The sequence below is a fragment of the Podarcis filfolensis genome (genome assembly GCF_964270895.1).
Source record: "Podarcis filfolensis genome assembly, chromosome: 11".
In the NCBI taxonomy this organism is placed as follows: Eukaryota; Metazoa; Chordata; class Lepidosauria; order Squamata; family Lacertidae; genus Podarcis; species Podarcis filfolensis.
Window position 1 is genome coordinate 3488033 of NC_139613.1, and position 17084 is coordinate 3505116.

Here is a 17084-nt window from a genome sequence, read left to right on the forward strand (position 1 = left end):
CTAACTAGCTTGGGGAGACCCCCGTCTCTGGGGCTGGGGAGACAGACTTCATCCCATATCCAAAGTGAGGGCTCCTCCAGATAACCTATTTATTGTGCATTCTTCCTGATCTCCTTGCACAAAACTGATATGGAAGTGAGACCATGCTTGGTCTTCTCTGAACATTACTGAGATGATACCAATGGGTTGAATCCAGCCAGGGTTTAATTTCAGCCAGAACTTGCTGAAACTCAGTTCTGCCACCTCTCAGGTGGACAACATTGCCCTTCTAAGAGAACAAGGGAGGTGTTCATGGTGTGTTCTGGCAACACTTTTTCTAGAAAAATAGGTCTGTATCCAGCCTTCATATGACTCAAAGTAGATCAGTTGAAATTAATGCATTGAAATTAGTCATGCCCTACTTTCAATGGGTCTACTCTAAGCATGACAGACATTGGATGCAGCCCAATAGCAGCCTAATTTATAGGAGAGTTGCACATTATTGGTTGCTGTACATAGAGTGGAATAAAAACTTAAGATGCAAAGAATTATGACACCCAAATCTGACTCTTGCTGCTCTGACATACAATACACTCAGCATATATTTACAGATTTTTTTTGCTGATAGCAGGTTGAGTCATTTGCTCTAAACATGAGATTCCGCTCCCTGTCACATGAATACAGTAGATGCAACCTTTCACCCACAGACCTGGACTCACGTCACGCTTTCCTCCAAGTTCTCCTGGGGACAGCAGAGCAGCTCCAAGCAGCCTGGAATTACGGGGATGCTTGATCCACCTTTAACTGTAGGATTGTTAGCTCAGCTCCTTCATCTGCATAATTGCATCAATCAAAAGCTCGTCTCAATCGCAGGCATCAATCGCAGGCCGTTGCATCGTCTGATTCACACTCCTGACCTGCCAGCCAACGGCATTCTGGGATTGCGACACCTCAGATGCTCCTGACGTGCCATTCTGTTGGACTGACATGAAGTTGCCTGCTGGGCTGTTGAAATGATGTTCAAAGACCCATCTCGGCAGATGCCGTTGTGGCTGAAGATGACAGAGTTGTTTGACACCTGTATCATTCATCTTCCTGTGATCACGGAAGCAAGAAAATGGAGGGGCGGCTGGGAAATGCGTCATTCCATTGGGATCGATGAGGGAGATTAAGGATCATGATTTGGAGGAGCTCTCTAATTTTAGGAGGTGATGAAACTCCTCTCCTGCCTGACCCTCATTTTCTCATCCAACCTCCTTTTCCTCATTCATCAGCCCATTTGAAGTACAGGGTGGAACTCTAGCATCCCAGACACCCAACTCCTCCAAACAAAGGAGAATCCAGCCACCTCCTGAGGTAGGCTGTTCTGCAGGTGAACAGTTCTTCCCATTTGGAGGATTCTCTTCATGTTTCACCCAAACATATTTCCTGGCAATTTCCACCCATTGCTCCTAGTCCTGCTCCATTTTGTCTCTCGTTTTGCTTTGCATTTTTGATTTGGCATGTTTCTTTCATGCCTGACACATCTCTATGCCATCTTTCATGCCCAGACCTCCCAAAGTGGTTGTTGTTGTTGTTGTTTAGTCGTTTAGTCGTGTCCGACTCTTTGTGATCCCATGGACCGGAGCACCCCAGGCACTCCTGTCTTCCACTGCCTCCCGCAGTTTGGTCAAACTTATGCTGGTAGCTTCGAGAACACTGTCCAACCATCTCGTCCTCTGTCGTCCCCTTCTCCTTGTGCCCTCCATCTTTCCCAACATCAGGGTCTTTTCCAGGGAGTCTTCTCTTCTCATGAGGTGGCCAAAGTCTTGGAGCCTCAGCTTCACGATCTGTCCTTCCAGTGAGCACTCAGGGCTGATTTCCTTCAGAATGGAGAGGTTTGATCTTCTTGCAGTCCATGGGACTCTCCAGAGTCTCCTCCAGCACCATAATTCAAAGTGGTATGCTACCCATAACAGACCTCACTGGGCCCTCCAGTGAGCTGGTTTTCCACCCCATTTTCTCATGCAAAAAGCATACAGGACTTTCAACACAGGGCTGGCAATGTGCCAATGCGCTGGTAGAGATTAATGGGCAACGACGCTTTGCAATGTAACACCTGAAGTTCAGGCTCTGTGTCTCTCTGTTTGTGAGTCTGTAATTTCTATCTCGACGGGAACTTCCCTGCTGCTCCTATTTGCATATAATTAAGCTACTGCCATAATAATTAAGCTACTGCCATAATAATAATAGAAGGAGGAATGGCATGGGCTTCAGTTAACATCAGAAAAGCCAACAGGATGCTGATATTTGGGAATACTGCCTGAGAAGGTGTTTGCAAGAGAATAATAGAACAATACAATCAGAGAGTTGGAGGGGCTCTGAGACGCATCTAGTCCAATGCCCTGCAAACAGTAAAATTAGATAGTTGAATTGATGCAACAAAAGTGATGCACTCCCCTTACATGTGAAGACAGGCTTTGGTGGACTGTGCAGATGAGACCAATAGTGGGTTCAGGAGTCAAGAAGGCGGCTTTTGCATGTGCTGTTGAGGGAAGTGAGGGGCAGGTGGGACTTGTCCATCTAGGAGAAGGAAAACTCTGATCCTAAAACTCCAGAGTGAAGTCCTTAAGGCGGTTGGATGGTGCCTTGTCTGCCTCCTTCCGGCAACTTCTGAAGCCAAGCTTGTGCCAAACATCTTGCTCTGCTTTCCTTTGGACCACACCAGAGAGGCTGAGAGGTCTTGTCATCTGGGCAGCCCAGGACCTCCATACACATTGCCCAGACTTGTGCCCCAGTAAGGTCACTTTGGTGCTGCTTGCAAAGTGGTTTGACTTCACCCCTGAAGGGACACTCCATTGTCTCTTGAGATGTATGGGAACCATTCAAAACCATTTACATTGAATTCAAAAAACGATGATACCTGTGCTACCAGCTTTTCAAAGTTCCATAGTCATTTACGACTCCAGCACCCCCTGCTGCCCCCTTGCTTCTTAGCACCCCCCAAGTAATCCCCCCCAGGCAGTGGTACCACCAACTTTGGGAACCACCGCTGTAATTTTTCCTCACAGGTGAGTTGCTCCATCCCAAAGTCCAACAAGTTTTGCTTCTTGGACTGACATTTACAACACTGGAAGCAAACTTTGAGGTTACACAGGGGTCTTCCTTGGACAGAGCTATTAAGCACATTTTAAAAAGGAATCAGAGATAAGAGGAACTCGGTAGAACTGAGGGTTCTTTAAAGCAAAGGATTTGGGGATGGGGAGGAATTAGCATCATGTTAACTTAGTCTTTATTATCTACATAATCTGACAGTGTGTGTGCAATCTGTCTGTGTACTAAGAGCAGACAATGCATTGTAACATAAAAATAAAAGGAATTGGACATAAGGGGGTTATCGGGGTTGCGTTTTGTGGGAGCTGGGAAGGGCGGCTCTTCTTGTGTGCAGACGGGGTGGTGAAGTGAGCTATCTGCTTCGGCGGGGCGCATTTGGCACCCACACAGTTTGTGCAAAGCAGTTACCAGCCTGTTCCCCGTGCATTTGTGTTTGTACGTGATGTGAGATTGGCAGGGTGGATTACCCAAATCTGCATTGCGAAAGCTGGGGAGCTCAGCCCTTTGTGTGTCGGAAAGGAGGTTATCTCCTTGAGTGTCATGAATTGTGTAGGCCGACCTTGTTTGGATGGGTGTCCTTGCAAAAGACGGCAAGACGGAGGAAGAAAGAGGCAGGGAGAAGTTTTGGAAGCAGCCGGGGATGACAGCAACATGGGTGACGGGAAGACCAGTTTTTTCACCTTGCATGGCGCATTAGGGTTGGAAGATTTAGGAGAGGTCTAAGAAAGAACGTTCTGCCTCCACAGTTGGATGCAGCAATGCTTCTGAAGGCCAGTTGCTGGAAACCTCAGGAGCGGAGAGTGCTTTTGTGCTCAAATCCTGCTTCCTTGTTTTTTCACAAGCATCTGGTTGGCCACTGTGAGAACAGGATGCTGGGCTGGATGAGCCATTGGCCTGATCCAACAGGGTCTTTTTATGCTTTGATAGAATGCTGTGGACGCGGGTGGCGCTGTGGGTTAAACCACAGAGCCTAGGACTTGCCAATCAGAAGGTCGGTGGTTCAAATCCCTGCGACGGTGTGAACTCCCGTTGCTCGGTCCCTGCTCCTGCCAACCTAGCAGTTCGAAAGCACGTCAAAGTGCAAGTAGATAAATAGGTACCGCTCCAGTGGGAAGGTAAACGGCGTTTCCGTGCGCTGCTCTGGTTCGCCAGAAGCGGCTTAGTCATGCTGGCCACATGACCCGGAAGCTGTACGCCAGCTCCCTTGGACAATAAAGCGAGATGAGCACCGCAACCCCAGAGTCGGCCACGACTGGACCTAATGGTCAGGGGTCCCTTTACCTTTACCTTAGAATGCTGTGGGTTTCCCAGGCATGTTATAGGTTAAAGCCCTGCTGGAAATAAAAACATGAGCAAGAAACTTTGCAACAGAACATCACAGATTTGCTCAATTTGTCATATACAGTATATAATTTTTATTAAATTTTATGTTTTACAATTTAAAATACAATAATAATAATAATAATAATAATAATAATAATAATAATAATAATTTATTACTTATGCCCGCCCATCTGGCTGGGTTTCCCCAGCCACTCTGGACGGCTTCCAACAAGAGACTAAAAATACATTAAAGCATCAGTCGTTAAAAACTTCCCTAAACATGGCTGCCTTCTGATGTCTTCTACCCAAAGTTCACTCAACAGCTTCTGGCGGTACCCTCACTGCGAGAAGCCAAGTTACAGGGAACCAGGTAGAGGGCCTTCTCGGTAGTGGCACCTGCCCTGTGGAATGCCCTCCCACCAGATGTTAAAGAGAAAAACAACTACCAGACTTTTAGACGACATCTGAAGGCAGCCCTGTTTAGGGAAGCTTTTAATGTTTAATAGACTATTGTATTTTAACATTCTGTTGGAAGCTGCCCAGAGTGGCTGGGGAAACCCAGCCAGATGGGCGGTGTATAAATAATAAATTATTATGATTATGATTATTCATTGCACTTTTCCATACAGTTTCACAAATCTCATAATACATCCTTTTTTACATCCTTAAGATATCAATGACTTCCCTTCTCCTCTTTCCATGGTTCATTTTACATATCATAAATCCCTGCATATTTTACAAAAACTATACCATTCAGTATTCCATTATTGCATCCATCAAAACTTATTTACACTGTTAAATTTATCTTAATGCTGCCAGCATTTTCAGCTGTACACAATTATTTCCCATATATTTAATTAACGTTTTCTAATCTTTAAACGCATGTTCTTCTTTTATTCTGTATGTTGAGTCTGCAAGTTGTGCATATTCTGTCAACTCAGGTTCCCACTCTTCTTTGGTTTCCATTTGTTCATTTTGAACTTGTTGGCATCCGTCTGTCTCGAGAGACAATGGAGTGTGCCTCTGCGGGTGACGTCAAACTGCTGGAGAAACACAGCACCTGCTGTGGCTGAAGAGGCCAGTAGCTTATAACTGCTGCCTCCTATGTTGTTTTTGCAGCATTAGTAGCCCCAAAGTGACCTCTCGGGAGTGCAAGACTGGTCAGTGTGTGTGGAGGTCCTGGGCTGCCCAGGTGCCACCCCCCACCCCCACCTGACTGATGTAGTCCAAAGGAAAGCAGAGCAAGACGTTTGGCACCAGCTTGGCTGCAGGAGTTGCCAGAAGGAGGCAGATGAGGTGCCATCTAACCATTTTAGGGACTCTGCTCTGGATTTGTGCACAGTTTACTCATTAGTCTTTTCTTCTCCCAAAGATGTTCCGCAAGGCAGCAACAGAGCTGTCTTTCCCATAGGGCTTAGTGGTGCGTCGCGCCAGGGCGCCGGCCTCTCAGGGGCGCCCCAGCAAGTGGGGGAGCTGCACGCTTTTGCCGGAGGCCTCCCCTTTCCCTGCACACCCGCCAGCTGCACCCCATCAACCATAAGGCTGTTGGGCGTGCAGCTTGCCTCCCAAGCCTCCTCGGGAGGAGAGTGAACCCTGCAGAGGCTCAGGATGGAAGCTGTGCCCCGCCAACTATATGGCAGGCGGGCATGCAGCTTCCCTCCCAAGCCTCTGCGGGGATTGCTCTCCTGCAGCGGCATGGGGGAGAGTTGTGCAGACCCCCCATGGCTGGCACTGTGCAGCTTTGCCCCCATCCATGGTCATTTGTGGCACTGGGCAGATATTTGCACCCCGGCATCGCATCTGCTAAAGACGGCCCTGGGCAGCAACATACAGGGGTCAAGCGTACAGGGGTCTTACTGGACAGTGATGCTGTCAGGGTAAGACTTGAAAGGCGGAGGTCCAGGGCCCCACTTACCAGAATGAGCTAGAAGACCCCCAAATGTCTAGAGCTGGCTTGCACTCACCACATTTTGAAATAAGTTTTTTAAAAAAAAAATAAATTTAAATGGTAACAAGAATTTCACATGTATGGTACTGCAAAAACCACAAATAAATGTCCATTCATTCCTATACAGTTCATTGCACCTTACATTCTTATTTCACCATCTAAGACCTCCCATCACCCCCTATGTATTCCGCATTGTTATTATCCAGTAGTACAAATAATTATTGCTTTGTTCTAGTTTTGTTGTCTTATAAATCTTTTACCTCCTTTTCTTTTGTTTTTGGTTGTTATTAGACACAGAAATTATTCAAATGCTGCCATAGATGCCACACCACTACTGTTGTTTTTTTAAAAAAATATTCCTTGAACATGTCCCATTTTTGAATAAATTAAACACAAAACAAAGCAAAGCAAAGCGAAATAAGTGATGAACTGCACTTGGCTATATAAGCATCCCTCCCCCTATCGGGCCAGTAAATCAATACACTAAAATGACAAAAATTGATGGCTTCGAGCTCAGTAGACATCTGCATTCTTCTGGCCCATACAAAGACCCAATGGGCTGTTCCCAGAGGGCCCTGCTGGTGGAAAAACATGACTGTCCAGAAAGGCAAGGAGGGACTACAATTCCTAGCCATCACTCCTGTAATGGCTTTAGGGGTTGCTTGTGCGTAAGTTGCCGCCGCTCTGGGCTAGGTTGGCTGGTTAAACCATTTCTCGCTGGACAGCCATCCACTCCGTGGCTGTTCAGTCGCTGGCAGAATCCGTCAGTGGGCGTTTCTTAAACCTTTTCCAACATAAAAGTTGTTTGACGCCCAGTCTCCTCCTACTCTCCCTGCGCGGAAGTCTTCTGCGCAGGGAGGGCGTGGGTAGCGGAGGACCTGTGCTCTCCCCGCTGGTGTCCAGTGAAGAGTCCCGGAGCCTGCTCTCTGCTTCCCCCATTGGCCCCCCTCTATCCCTGGTGTTGCGCTGATTTTCTTCCCCAACAGGAGACCTGCCTCTCTCCCTGCTTGGCTCCTCTCCAGCATCGCTGTGGAGCCTCGCCTCCTCCTCCTCTAGTTCCGATGGCAGTTCCCTGACAACTCCCCTTGGAGTCGGGAGCTCCTGGGTGCCCGGGGATCTGAGACAGATCCTGTGGCTCCCATCCTGAGATTTGCTTCCAAGTCTATTGCACCCACCATGAGCCGTGAAGTTGTCATGGAAGTTATCTAGGTCAGTTGCACAATGAAAAGTAAAGAAAGCTCTACAACACAAACACGATTGCCAAACCATCGCCTTTCATGGGCAGCGGGACCCTGATGAAATCTCAGGGCTTTACTTGGGTAAGAGCACAACTTCTGAGTCAGACTGAAGGGTGTCTGTCTGAGCAACCAGTATTGACTGATCAAAGCAATAATCCCCCCAAATCTACCACAAATCGTCACAACTTGTAAGGTTGCGGTTAGGTATTGGTTTTATGAATTGGTTGGTGGAGGGGCAAGGGTTGGCTGTGCCTGCCCCTCCAATGCTGCTGCTGCTGCAAGGGAATTCCGTTAAAGGAATCCAGGGGCTCACCGTGCTTTTGTCCGAACTCCTGTCCAGGGGCTAGGGCCACGCAAGGGCCCCTAGGAGCATTTGGGGAGAGGTGAGGCATGGTACCCAGCTCCATCTCTCTCCCCAAAATGTTTTCCCTTTCTGACTTCACGTGCGTGTGAATGTCAGTCTGTCCCCATGCAGGGTCAGATAGTCGCAACCAATGCCTAAGCAACCACTCACATTTTTTGTATTTTAATAAAGTTGTGGCCAAAATTATGCCAAAAACCGTAAACAAAAATTCTGTGTGAATTGTGCTTTTATTGGGGTGGCTTGGGGACCTCGACACACAACCAAACATTGACATTAAACCCCACATAGATACATTAAAACCATCTGTCATGGATGCTTTAGCTGAGATTTCTGCATTGCAGAGGGCTGGACTAGATGACTTTTAGTGTCTCTACAATTCTATGATTCTACATTAAAAACATCATTCAAAAATGCCACAGATAGCTAAAGGCCAGAGGAAAGTTTTTGCTTGGTGTCTAAAGATATATAATGATGGTGCCAGGCGAACCTCCCTGAGGAGAGAATTCCAGAGACAGGGGGCCACTGCAGAAAAGGCCCGTTCTTATGTTGCCATGACTCTCAAACTGGCATAAACTGATCCAGATCCTGCGATCATCCTCTTTGTGTGCCTCATCCATAAGAGGTCCAGTGGCAACACTCTCTATACTCTCTATAACCAGGCCTTTGGTTGATTAACATCTCATTTTGTATTTTTTTATTGTGGACCACCATGTACTCTTTGGGTGAAGGACGGTATACAAATTTAATAAATTAAAGGAGAAGGGAGTGACAGAGGACGAGATGGTTGGACAGTGTTCTCAAAGCTACCAACATAAGTTTGACCAAGCTGCGGGAGGCAATGGAAGACAGGAGTGCCTGGTGTGCTCTGGTCCAGGGGGTCACAAAGAGTCAGACACGACTAAACGACTAAACAAGAGTAATGAAAAAGGCATACAGATTTGCACTGCTTTTGTGCAATGTCCCAAATTCAGAATTAAGAAGTGTAAGGAAAGATAAGGGGAAATAAAGGGGAGGAAAGTGTTGAATTGGTTCTCCATGTCTGCTCTGGTCCAGCTGATGAGATAGATGATAGATGATGATAGATTAGATAGATAGATAGATAGATAGATAGATAGATAGATGATAGATAGATAGATAGATGATAGATAGATAGATAGATAGATGATAGATAGATAGATAGATAGATGATAGATAGATAGATATAGATAGATGATATATTTAATGCAAACAATTAGATGCAAATATGCATTTGATGTCACATGTAGTCTCATCCTAAGATTGACAGGCTTCCAAAGTTCAAGCAGCCACAAGACGCATTCAAATAAGGAGCTCGAGTGCCTGGAGACAATTTCTAGTTGCCAATGACGACCAGGTAAGCCCACTGCTAACAGGCTAAACTGGAAAACTGGGTAACTCTCAGTGACACAACCCACTCACCTCTCTGTTGCTTCATGTATTCTTTAATGCGGAGTTTTAAATGCATTTTACACTTACAGTGGTACCTCAGGTTACATACGCTTCAGGTTACATACGCTTCAGGTTACAGACTCCGCTAACCCAGAAATATTACCTCGGGTTAAGAACTTTGCTTCAGGATGAGAACAGAAATCGTGCAGCGGCAGCAGGAGGCCCCATTAGCTAAAGCGGTGCTTCAGGTTAAGAACAGTTTCAGGTTAAGAACAGACCTCCGGAACGAATTAAGTACGTAACCAGAGGTACCACTGTATATGGAATTTGTAATTATGGTATTTAGTTCTCTCTTGACATGTTCAAGAGCAGGGATGGCCAAACTTGGCCCTCCAGCTGTTTTGCGACTACAATTCCCATCATCCCTGACTGCTGGTTCTGTTAGCTAGGGATGATGGGAGTTGTAGTCCCAAAACAGCTGGAGGGCCAAGTTTGGCCATGCCTGTTCTAGAGATTAATTCAGTCCTGCACCATTCATAATCCTGCACCATTGATCTTAACTTGGAACAAGCAATTTGCACGTTTTTAAATTTGCACGACCTCGTTTAACCTTGCTTAACTCTCCTGCTTGCTGTACTGCAAATCTGGCGGCGGGCTAGTCATGGGAATGCTAGCAAAACAGTCTTGCCCATTGCTACGCCCGGCCACAGCTCTTTGGAACTGATCCAGACTGCGAACCTGGTGTGTTACTTACAAAGGCTGAGAGTTTTTTCTCTCTCCGTTGGTAATGGAATCTCAACAATGCGCGAGACAATGCAACCAACCTCTTGTTGCTGTTTACTTAAGGTGTTCAGCTTTTCACTGGATATTACTGCATAATCCAGGGATCCTTGTCTCCGCAAAGGCTCCTGGAGATTATGTATCCTGCAAGAATCTCAGGTTTCATCTTGCAGTCGTACAAAGAGGAGGCATTTCCTTACCAAGCCTTCTGCAAAGCAAAAGTGTTTCTTTTCATGGTAGAAGGACTCTCCCTCCCATTCCACCATGTATGAAGCATAAACCCATGTGACCCATGTAGAGGTGGGGGAGGAAGAATAGAATAGTAGAGTTGGAAGGGACCCCAGGGTCATCTAGTCCAACCCCACGCAATGCCGGAACCACAGCTAAAAAGAATCCTTGGCAGATGGCCATCCAACCTCTGTTTAGAAAACACCAGAAAGGGAAAGTTCACCAGCTTCCCAGGGAGTCTGTCCCATGGTTGAACAGCTCTTACCACCAGAAGGTTCTCCCTAATGTTTCACTGGAATCTACTGTGGAAGGGAGTTCCATAGTTTAACTACGTGCGACAATTTTCCAACCTTCAGCTTCCACGAGTTCTGGTGTTATGAAAGAGGGGGGGAAAACTTACCTCTCTCTGCTTTCTTCACTCCATCCATAATTTTATAAACTTCTACCATGTCCCCTGTTAGTTGCTTTTCTCTGTTGTTGTTGTTTAGCCATTTAGTCGTGTCCGACTCTTCGTGACCCCCTGGACCAGAGCACGCCAGGCACTCCTGTCTTCCACTGCCTCCTGCAGTTTGGTCAAACTCATGTTGGTAGCTTTGACAACACTGTCCAACCATCTCGTCCTCTGTCGTCCCCTTCTCCTTGTGCCCTCAATCTTTCCCAGCATCAGGGTCTTTTCCAGGGAGAATGGAGAGGTTTGATCTTCTTGCAGTCCATGGGACTCTCCAGAGTCTCCTCCAGCACCAGAATTCAAAAGCATCAATTCTTCGGTGATCAGCCTTCTTTATGGTCCAGCTCTCACTTCCACCTGGAGCAGGAACTGGCAAGCCACTCCAGTATCCCTGCCAAGAAAACTCCATGGACAAAGTCAACAGGCCTTTTCCCTAGATAACAATAATAAAAAGTCCTAAATGCTGCAAACTTTCCTCATGGAGAGTTGCACCAACTCTTTGATCATTCTGATTGCTTGTTTCTGAACCTTTTCGAACTCTGCAATATCCCACTTGAGGCTTTGCCAGAAGATTGGAATCATCTCATCAGAGGAGTTGCTCTCCCACCCACAAAACTTATATTTTTTAAAGGTTGACTTGTCAGGAAGGGTGAACAGCAGATCTAGTTGCCTCCCCTTTCCCTTCCAGGTCTATATTTCAGTGCCAAATAGCATTATGGTAAAAGGGGGAGAGATCACTGCAGATGGTTACAGCAGTCATGAAATTAAAAGACGCCTGCTTCTTGGGAGAAAAGCAATGACAAACCTAGACAACATATTAAAAAGCAGAGACATCACCTTGCCAACAGAGGTCCGTATAGTTAAAGCTATGGTTTTCCCAGTAGTGATGTATGGAAGTGAGAGCTGGACCATAAAGAAGGCTGATCGCCGAAAAACTGATGCTTTTGAATTATGGTGCTGGAGGAGACTCATGGACTCCCTGGAAAAGACCCTGATGTTGGGAAAGATGGAGGGCACAAGGAGAAGGGGACGACAGAGGACGAGATGGTTGGACAGTGTTCTCGAAGCTACGAACATGAGTTTGACTAAACTGCGGGAGGCAGTGGAAGACAGGAGTGCCTGGCGTGCTCTGGTCCATGGGGTCACGAAGAGTCGGACACGACTAAACGACTAAACCACAACAACAACAAAAGGAGGAGAGTGTTTGGTCACATGGTATAGAGATAACCTGCTACGCCAGGGGAAGCCAATGCAGTGTCCTTCAGATGTTGCTGGACTCCAACTCCCATCAGCCCCAGTCAGCACGGCCAGTAGGCATGGATGTTGGGAACTGTAGTCTGGAAACTTCTGGATTGGCTGTCCCTGGACGACACTCACACATGGTTCTCCCAAAATGGCAAAACCCATTTTAGACCCAGAGAGCAAACCCTCCAACACTTCTTAGGTGAAAATAGGGACATTCTCTTCTACATCAGGAATCTTCTCCTGTGTTTGATCTCTCGCAGATAGACACATAGACATCTGTTACCTTAAGCTAATTACGTCTCGGCTTAACCTACCTCACAAGTTAGTGGTAAAGAAAAAAATGTGCAAGGGAAGAGATTGTGTACAACATCTTCGATACACAAATAAAATGAAATAAAATTTCAGCTGTAATGGAAGCTGAGAATGATGGGGGCTTCTGAGCAGACATGAAAAGGCTTGCGGCGTAAGGCTCAATTTACAATAAAGGAATAAACACTCGGCACATTTCCTAAGAAATGGCTTGCTGCTGAAGCATTGCAAGGAAAGAATTGGAAGTGGATTGGTGACCTCTTCCTTCAAAATTTCCTTCATTTGGTATTTCATTTCCAGTATTAACAGGACTCCATTTTTGCGCCTGCACACACACACACCACTTTTAATTGTTCCCTGAGATGTGGAGGAAAAAGGATAAGCAGGACATTCCAGGATCCAATCAGAAACTGGGATGGCTTCCATAATTCTGGGACTGTCCCTGGAAATCGGAACATGTGGAGGGTATGAGAGAGGTCACCAGGTCAGTGGGGTCATTGGTACCAGATACACTGTTTAGAAATCTCACTGGGTGAGTTGTCATTATTGATCTCGTTTCCATCAGGAGCTGATTATAAGGTCGATGTCATGAGATGGAGGTAGGCAATCATCTGAATAAATGCAACAGGAAATGTGGAGGAAGCAGAGATGCTTCCAGGATAAACTCACCTCCTGAAAGTTATCCCAGAAGGTAGTGATGACTCAGTCACAGTGTCCTCACCTTCTACTGAGTCAGGGCACTCATCCATCTAGCTCAGCGCTGTCTACACTGGCCGGCAGCCGCGCTTCAGGCAAGGGAAATTCCCAGCACTAATTGGAGATGCAGGAGATTGAACCTGCAACCTTGTGTATGCAAAACAGATGCTGTACCACTGAGCTTTCCTAAAGCGTGGAAGAAGAAGAAGGAGGAGGAGATCGACAAGCTGGAATGTGTGCAGAGGAGGGCCACCAAGATGATCAAAGAGAAAAACAACTACCAGACTTTTAGAAGACATCTGAAGGCAGCCCTGTTTAAGGAAGCTTTTTAATGTTTAATAGACTATTGTATTTTAATATTCTGTTGGAAGCCGCCCAGAGTGGCAGGGGAAATTATTATTATTATTATCAAGGGTCTGGAAATCAAGCCTTATGAGGAACGGTTGAGGGAGCTGGGTATGTTTAGCCAGGAATTTTTTGTTGTTGTGTTGTTGTTTAGTCGTGTCCGACTCTTCGTGACCCCATGGACCAGAGCACGCCAGGCACTCCAACATCAGGGTCTTTTCCAGGGAGTCTTCTCTTCTCATGAGGTGGCCAAAGTCTTGGAGCGTCAGCTTCACGATCTGTCCTTCCAGTGAGCACTCAGGGCTGATTTCCTTCAGAATGGAGAGGCTGGATCTTCTTGCAGTCCATGGGACTCTCAAGAGTCTCCTCCAGCACCAGAATTCAAAAGCATCAATTCTTCGGTGATCAGCCTTCTTTATAGTCCAGCTCTCACTTCCACACATCACTACTGGGAAAACCGTAGCTTTAACTACACGGAGCTTTGTTGGCAAGGTGATGTCTCTGCTTTTTAAGATGTTGTCTAGGTTTGTCATTGCTTTACTCCCAAGAAGCAGGCATCTTTTAATTTCGTGGTTGCTGTAACCATCTGCAGTGGTCATGGAGCCCAAGAAAGTAAAATCTCTCACTGCCTCCATTTCTTCCCCTTCTATTTGCCAGGAGGTGATGGGCCCAGTGGCCATGATCTTCTTTTTTTTTATGTTGAGCTTCAAACCATATTTTGCGCTCTCCTCTTTCACCCTCATTAAAAGGAAATGTTTTGCTGGACCCAAATAAATGGATTCACACAACAAGAAAGGAGATTCTGACTCAACATCGGGAAGAACTTTCTGACAGCAATATCTGTTCGACAGTGGAATGGACTCTCTTGGATGCTGCTGATCTCTCCTTCCTTGGAGGTTTCTAAGCAGAGGTTGGATGGTCATCTGTCATGAATGCTTTAGTTGAGATTCCTACATTGCAGATGGTTGGACTAAATGACCCTGGGGTCACAACCCTATGATTTTATAATTCCTAAGTCCAGCCATCACAACAAGGATGGAAACTTGTATACGATAGACACCAGTTCAAATTTAGTTAGAGGTCTAGTGGGTTATGATTTAGTTCCTGCTGAAGTTCCTGAAGCCATGATAAGCTCGAGTCACCTATATTAATTTCAGGTTGTTCTTTCGATAGCGGTTTGTCATTAACATAAAGATCTTGGAGTCTGAAGAAGTGTTTCTCTCTCTCATGAAAGGATAATATCACACAAACGAAAAATCAAGATGTTATTTCTGCAACATATAATTAAAAATCATCATCATCAACCTTTATTATGGTCCAGAGACCCAACAAATCGTTACAAAGCAATACACAATTCATACAGCCTACCTCCAGGTTAAACAAGCATTTTGTTCAGAATATAGGGATCATTGGTTCTTGCAACCACGGATAAAAACTTCGCCACTGCTAATGTTCTAGCGTTTGTCCGGTCTTCCAATAGGAACCTGACATAGTGAGCCTCTGATTTTCTCGGGAAAGGTACCAGCAAGGGTAATATCAGTTCAGCCCTGGCTTGCTCATATTTTGCACAGTGCAACAAAATATGTTTTATAATTAAAAATAACAAAAATATTCAAGGGGAAAAGAAGGGAAAGAATGCGGCGGACTGGCCACAGCGTCACAACGTCAAGTGCTTGCAGGAGATGATAGGAATTAGGGAGATCAACACAGTTCCATGCTTGCATGAATGCGATCAGATTTTCTCAAGACACAGCTGCAGAACAAGAAGAAAAGCTCTCAGACTTGGGGGAATTAATCAGTACACAACACACTCAAAATATGGGTCAAGTGAAAGTGTGGATGAACCCTAACTGGCACCTCTTTAAGGCTCCCACTGGAAACACCCTTAGACCCCGTTACTCCACTGGGAACGACTTCCAAATAACCGTGATCACAATTGCACCCTCTGACCCTCAATTGACTTGGGTCAGCAGAATTTGGGTTCATTTAAGATGGAAATCTGTTCCAGACAGCGCTGGCTGGTCCTTAACTTTCCCAGTCTCTACGTTCTGGGCTTTGCTGTATTGGTAACATTTCAGCTGCCTCCTTTCCTGGGTAATAATAACATGAGTAACGGTGCTGAGTAATCTGCCAGTGTATGGAGCAGGCAAGCACAGCAGATGTTGTGCAACCCTCCATATTGTATGCCGCAGGATGGGTGACGAATGGCGGTTTTCCTGCATGTCTTCACTGCAGTGATTAACGTACGCAACACCTCTTGTGCCACTGATCTAGTTTGGGCTAGATGAGGGTGAGTCACCCAGCTCAGAGTTGCCCCAAGAGAGGTAGATTGCACTGAGTCAGGCCAATGAAAATGGTAGCGTCTCTGCTCCTGGCAACCTAGGCAGGTTCCAACATGTGAATGTGGCTTCTCGAAGAACTGGTCCATGCACCACTGGATTTCTCTGCAGAGCATTTCTCTGCACTTGTGGAACTCACTGCCACAAGGTATGGCGATGCCTACTAGCTTTCAGATGGAAACAAATGGACACAGTTACTTCTGACATATGTTAGAGCCTATGGATAAAGGCATCTTCCGCCTTCGTTTCTGTAGAGATATCTAAATTGTGCACCTAGCATTGATGAACGCCAGAATTCGATGCACTCCAGGGAGCAAAGACTACCTTAAATGTTCAAGTCAATCATTCTCTAAACCCACATTTTCTAAAGAATTCATTTTTTAAAATGTTGAAGTGTTTGTGGTTTTACAGCGTGAGATTTCAGAGGAACTGCAGATTCAGCCGCACTGGGAGCAAGGCTTGAATAAGAGGAGATTCGTTTGTGACCACAGCTTGGGAGAAAGGCATTCCTATTTTAAACTAATTTTTATTCAGTAGCAGGTGGTGTGGTGGGAGCCATCACTCACCTAACCTCCTATTCGTCACATGTTGGGGTCCCAGCTATGTGCAGCCACGTGGGCGAGGCCCCCCAAAATTTTCAATATCCCATTGGGCCACCTCGCAGCCAAACAGCAGAGAAAGGCCAGACTAAATGGATGCTTTTGGGGATCTGACTTCCTTCTTACATTCAGGTCCTCAAGCAAGTTTACATACATGCGCAGCAGATGCGCATTAAATGTACACCTGGATCTGCACCGCAAGGCGATGCCCTGACTTGCTTCAGGAAGAACTTTCTGAAGGCAAGAGCCTATTGACAGTGGAACAGGCTCCTTTGGAAGGTGGTGGGCTCTTCTTCATGGAGGTTGGGTGGCCACCTGCCATGGATGACCTGGTTGAGATTCCTGCATTGGAGTTGGGCTGGATTACGCTTCCAGCTCGACAATTCTATGATTTTATAGGTGCTCAGCAAAGTCAGGACCAACTTGCTGCTGCTTTGCATGTTGCTGATTTACAGTGATGAGCCACGGACGCCTTGGGCTGGATCGGGCCCTTAGTGAGTCAGAACTGGAGGCACGCAAGCACTGGATGCGTAACGGACAGCCGCCAAACTCCTCGAATGCTCGTTCTTTGCGTAATTTCGTGGCTCAGTGCCACCTAGGGGTCAACAGCCAAAACGGAAAACACACCTCTGTTGGGTAACAAAACATTCCTTCTTCTCCTGTCTTTTGCTCATCTCAACAAATCATTTGAGACTCTCGGCAGCTCTGAGAAATTCCAGCCTCAAAGAGAGAAAAGGCACCAC